The sequence below is a fragment of the Euphorbia lathyris genome, chromosome 8, assembly GCF_963576675.1.
Source record: "Euphorbia lathyris chromosome 8, ddEupLath1.1, whole genome shotgun sequence".
Lineage (NCBI taxonomy): Eukaryota > Viridiplantae > Streptophyta > Magnoliopsida > Malpighiales > Euphorbiaceae > Euphorbia > Euphorbia lathyris.
Window position 1 is genome coordinate 36,399,259 of NC_088917.1, and position 6,120 is coordinate 36,405,378.

The following is a 6,120-nucleotide window of genomic DNA, read 5'->3' on the forward strand; positions in this document are numbered from 1 at the left end:
TTACAAGGAAACTTTGTTGAACACTTAGGCAAATTATTATCTCGAAAGAGTTTTAATTTGATTAAGGGCAACTATCCCGAAAGGGTTTTGTCATGTTCAAAGCCAATTAATTAGAGGTTCCGTCATTTATTTCATCTTTATAATTTGTACAAAGTTTAAAGTTGTTTTCTTTGCTTAATGCAAACAAATACATCTGTTTACTTTTCTAAAAAGTACTAAACATTCCTATCTTGCAAATTCATTCTTAAATCAGAATATTTTCTAACGTTTTCATACTCTATCTAATTCTCATTCTAGCAATTTCAAAACCAAAACCGATTAAACGATTTTTCCATATTATAAACCTAAAAGTAAATTTAACCGATTATAAATAAGTTTTGTTTAAAAAACGTTCCCTGTGGGATCGATATCTTTTATTACTACAAGCGTATACCGTGCACTTGCGGAAATCGCTCAACAAGTTTTTGGCGCCGTTGCCGGGGAACGTCAAAATTTTTGACAAAATTTTAAATTTTTCGTGTTTTATTACGAATCTAGGTTTATTCATACTTATTCAAACTTTTATATTTTATTTATTTTCAATTACTAACATATTTATTTTTCAAATTCTGTTTTATAGGTAGTTTCGGTTCGTGCGAAATTTCAAGTTCATGCGCAGTTCTCGAAGTTCAGGCACATCACCAGATCCTATTGACCCAGAAATTGAAAGAACTCTTAAAAAGAACAAGAAAGAGAAGAAAAAGAAAAACAAAACCCCAATAAAAACTAAAATTACCGAGCCAGAAGTTATGGCCACACTTATGGATTACGCTAGGTCAGGAGTGGCCGGTGTAACAAACAGTATAGTTAGACCCCAAATTAATGCACATCATTTTGAAATTAAGCCTGCGTTGCTTAATATGTTGCAAAATAATGTAACGTTTTACGGGTTACCTAACAAAAATCCTAATACCCATTTGACAAATTTCTTAGAAATTTGTGACACTTTTAAAATTACTGATGTAACTGCAGAAGCAATCAAACTTCGCCTTTTTCCTTTTACTTTGAAGGATCGAGCCAAAGAATGGTTAACTTCTATGCCAGCCGCATCAATTGAGACTTGGGAGCAATTAGCCCAAGCATTTTTATCAAAAAAATTTCCTTTAGCAAAAACCGCAAGAGTCATTAAAGAGTTAACATCTTTTTCCCAAAATGATAATGAAACTCTTTATGAGGCTTGGGAACGTTTTAAAGAACTTCAACGTTTATGCCCACACCACCAGTTGCCCGCTGAACTTTTAATGCAAACATTTTATAATGGACTAAATCCTACAACTAGAGGTTCATTGGACGCTATGTCTGGAGGGTTATTCATTAAGAAAACATCTACCCAAGCAAGAGAACTTTTGGAGGAAATGGCAATCAACAGCAGTATGTGGCCCGCGGAACGTGGACACGTACCATTAGCGAAACCATCATCCTCAACTACGTCATCAGTTAAAGGTATAGTGAATCTTGATCCAGTTGCGATGTTGCAAGCCCAGTTTTCTGCCTTATCGCACAAAATTGATAGGTTTATGGCACCGTGTGATTCTAATGGTAAGTCAATCCAAACGGATGTGGACTACGAAGGTATGAGTGAAATTGAACAGGTAAATTTTGTCCAAGGGCAAAACCAACCTAATAACCCGTACTCCAATACATATAATCCTGGGTGGAGAAATCATCCTAACTTTAACTGGAGAGATAATAATAATAATACTAATGCTAGTCAAAATCGTACTGCTAATTATCAAAATCAATCAAGAGATACGATTAGCACTTTTGTTAGACGAGGTGCCGCGGCCTAATCTCCCGGGCGGACCGGGGGGTTGACAACCTCATGGCGACGTAAGCGGTGATTGGCGCCGAAAGCAATCAATCGTGGAATCAAGCTGCTCGGCAAGACCGGAGCTCGGAGATATGGAAGAGTCGCACCCACGAATGGGAAAATGAACACCGATCCCTTGCGGGAGACCGGTGTGGGTTCGGGAAACTTAGGTACGAGCCGAGAAGGCTAGCTCCTTTCCGGAGAAAGGCTACTAGGCACCCCGACATCGCCCGGTTATGAACCACCGGCCTCCTACTCAGCATGTTAGGCGATAACGGACTAATCGTATACTTCTTTAAGTTTAAAATTCATTTGAAACCCTTTTCTTTCTCTTTTTAGAAACCGTTTTGAGCATATATTATTGAAAAGCCATATTAGTAAAGAATCACCTATTTACGTTATACATACACAGAGAGGGGGGAGAAAGAAGTGATTTATTTACAACCGCATTTAAAGGTCATGTTGTGTGTTTATTCTACACTAACTTATTCCCCCAAAACGAGTTTATTTACATGGTTCGCACCTTAATCGCCGTTGGAACGATTTAGGTGCGTTTTAAAACCCCGTTTGATGAGGTTTACCCGAATCGCCGTTGGAACGACTCGAGTATTTGAAAACGTTTGAGATAAAAACCTTTTAATGAGAAAACGTGGTTAAACATACAAGTCAATTTTATTTTGTACAAATCCTTTAAGAAAATGATTCAAAAATTCTATTATTCACAAAGAAAATGATTTTAATTACAATGTTCGCTTAATCCGCCTTTGGAACGGATTAAGGTTTTAAAACGTGGTGTTTTGAAAACGCTTCGAACTATTGCAAAAAAAACAACTCTATTTATTTACATTAGGAATCTCTAAAAATTCATTAGTTTAAATGATTAAGTTGAAAAACTCTCTTTTTGTGATTTATTTTCCCCACTTATTTAATGGACTCTCTACCTATTATAATTACATTAATAAACCCATTTAAACTAATATTCACACTCAAATAATACTCATTTGGAACATGGACCCATGAATGGGCCAAAAGAATAAAGAAAATAATTTAGACATATATATATATATATATACATTTAAATCAAAAAAGAAGATATGAAAACTAAGAGTTAACACAAAAGAAACTATATGTATATGAAAATAATAGGTACAACACATTTATACAAAAAAAAAATGTGAAAATAATAAGTAAATCTTATAAATAAGAAAAAAAACATTTACCTAAAAATAATTTCATTCAATAATCAACAAAATAACCCAAATATCCCAACACTATATATATACATAACTAATATAGTTTTAAATACCAAAAATAACATATACTAATATCTATCAATTATTTCTCAAAATATCAAATAACTATCATTTAAAACATAGCCTAAATTAATAAAAAGGAAATACATATACATAATTATACTTATATTTAGAAAATAGTATAAAAATGGTATACAAATATTATCAAATAATTATATATGCTAAAGGTCCAAAATAATTTGAAAAACATATATTACATAATTATACATATATATATTAAAGATTAAAAGCTTAAAAGTTAGGAAAAAGAGGCTGAAATGGTATTTTTTACGTTTTGGCAGATTTACCGACGGAAAATCCGTCGGTAAACAGCATTTAGTGACAGAATAGGTAAATTACAGCAGCACTCCTAAATGTTTTCAGATTTATTCAAAAGCTTTAAATTAAATCTAATTCAATCGTTTTGGATTTCCGAACTACCAAAGATGGATCATAGTCGAAAACGGAAGTTCCTAAACGACGTTTTTTATTTCAAAACATTATTTAGAAATTTCTTTTAAATTAAAAACTTATAATTACAACGTTTTCGATACCCGAACTACCTTTTTATCGGATCACGGTTCGTATTGGGATATCAAAACGAGGTTTTTTATTTTAAAACAAAACCGAATTTTATTCAACACGAGATGAAAATTAAATAAATACGCTAATTAAATAAAATGTGATAAAATAAATAAATATCTAAACGAATAAAAACTACAGCATAAAAAAATAAATAGAAGAAGAGAATAAATTAAATAAAATAAAGAGTCTAGTCCTCGGATAATACCTTAAATTTGGTATCTGACGGTCGAAGCCGATTGATTCCACGAACCACGATCTTCCGTTTTTAATGAAAATTTAGTAAAAATTGAACTTTAGGAAATTTGGAATTTTTGAGAAAAAAAATATTTTTCTCAAAAAAATTCACTCTCTCTCTAAAAATGTTTAGAGTGAGAAAGGTCTCTCCAAAAATCCTCCCTCTTTTTTGCATGGGGATCCGTGCCTTTTATAGGCAAACGGGTCCCCGGACCAATGGGCGACGCCTAAAGGAAATTGGGCGTCGCCCATTGGGGTTGGGCGGCCGCCCAACCTTGTGTTGGGCTACCGCCCAACATTTGTTGGGCGATCGCCCAACAATCGTTGGGCGATCGCCCAACGGCGTTGGGCGAGCGCCCAACGCAAGGTTGGGCGCCCGCGCCCAACCTTCGTCGGGCGTTCGCCCAACAGTCGTTGGGCGTTCGCCCGACGTGGTTGGGCGCCCGCCCGACGACCTTCGGGGCGTGCCTCGCGCCGTCGGGCGTGCGCACCCCGCGGCCGCCGAGCGCGCGTTCTGCGCCGTCGGACGCTCACACGTCGCGGCCGCCGAACGCGTGCTTCGCGCTTCCGGGCGCGTGCGCTCAGCGGCCCACGAGAGCGCGCACCATGCCACCGGACCCGGGCATTGCTCGAACGTCGAGAGCGTGCCACTCGCGGTGCGTCCGATGGACGCCGAGCGCACGTCCCGTGCCGCCGATTTTCCTTCGCTTATTATTCTTTATATATTTTTTCAAAACTTCCGGAATCAATCGCTTCAACCGTCTTGTTTTCAGGTTTTCGTCACAGGTCCTCCGACTCGGTGTCTACAGTTGCCCCTACTTTTCTATTTTGACAGTGATGTGTGTGTTTCGAAAACGTTTTTTTGCTAACATAACACATGCAATGTAAAACATATAAAAGTAAAAGACACGTAAAGAGTAGGAGGGAGCATACCTGACCTTTGCGCTGCGCGTTCCGGTGTCGTCCTCTGATGCCTTCCATCGTCATCTTCGGAGTGGCCGTCGATGAATGTTCTTTTCTCGGAATCTAGCGTACGTTGACTATGGGTAAGAATGGCTCAAAAGCAACCTCGGTCGTGGACCGTAAGTAAGATGGCTAAAAAGCTACCTCGGTCGTGAACTGTAGGTAAAATGGCTAAAAAGCTACCTCGATCGTGAACCGTAGGTAAGATGGCTAAAGAGCTACCTCAGTCGTGAACCGTAGGTAAGATGGCTAAAGAGCTACCTCGGTCGTGAACCGTAGGTAAGATGGCTAAAGAGCTACCTCGGTCGTGAACCGTAGGTAAGATGGCTAAAAAGCTACCTCGGTCGTGAACCGTAGGTAAGATGGCTAAAAAGCTACCTCGGTCGTGAACCGTAGGTAAGATGGCTAAAAAGCTACCTCGGTCGTGAACGGTAGGTAAGATGGCTAAAGAGCTACCTCGGTCGTGAACCGTAGGTAAGATGGCTAAAAAGCTACCTCGGTCGTGAACCGTAGGTAAGATGGCTAAAAAGCTACCTTGGTCGTGAACCGTAGGTAAGATGGCTAAAAAGCTACCTCGGTCGTGAACCGTAGGTAAGAGGGCTAAGAAGCTACCTCGGTCGTGAACCGTAGGTAAGATGGCTCAAGGGCAGAAGAGTTCTTTCTAACGATTCTGAATTCTTTTAAAACACCATTGTCTGGAGCTAGTGTCTCGGAGGTTTAATGGGAACGTGTTTTGGTCTGGAATGATATAGACTAATGATTATTTTTCTGTTGACTGTTGTCTGTATTTTGACTGGTGTCACTATTCTGTAAAAATTGGTTGTTGTCTAGAGTTCATATCTTGGCAATGTTGGTCGTTGTCTGGGAGAAATGCAGGCTGAAACGGACTGCAAATCAGAGGTCTGTGCACCTGGTAATTAATTATTTACTTTAGTGTAGTGGAATGTATGCATGTATGTATGATTTATGTTTTTGCCTATGCTGCTTTTTATCTGTTCTTTTTTCTTCTTTTTCTGTAGAGTGATCTGCATGCCCACGAGCGGAGGCAGAGCGAGTTGGTGCGGGAGGCCGACGCCCGGGTTGGTCAGGTGTATCAGGAGAGAAATGACCACTGGTCAGGGATGATGCGACGGGAGACTGAGGGTCGCCTTGCCATCGAGGAGAGGGCGCGTGATGAGTCGATCAGGCGCCTTGCTG

The 6,120-nt window shown here is 39.0% G+C and overlaps 1 non-coding gene across 1 annotated transcript; it reads right to left on the reverse strand.

Moving 5' to 3' along the window:
• Positions 1–1,157: 1,157 nt before the first annotated feature.
• On the reverse strand, positions 1,158–1,264 carry LOC136204342 (small nucleolar RNA R71). The gene has a single exon (XR_010675186.1). It is a non-coding gene; the product is annotated as a small nucleolar RNA R71 (small nucleolar RNA).
• Positions 1,265–6,120: the final 4,856 nt, after the last annotated feature.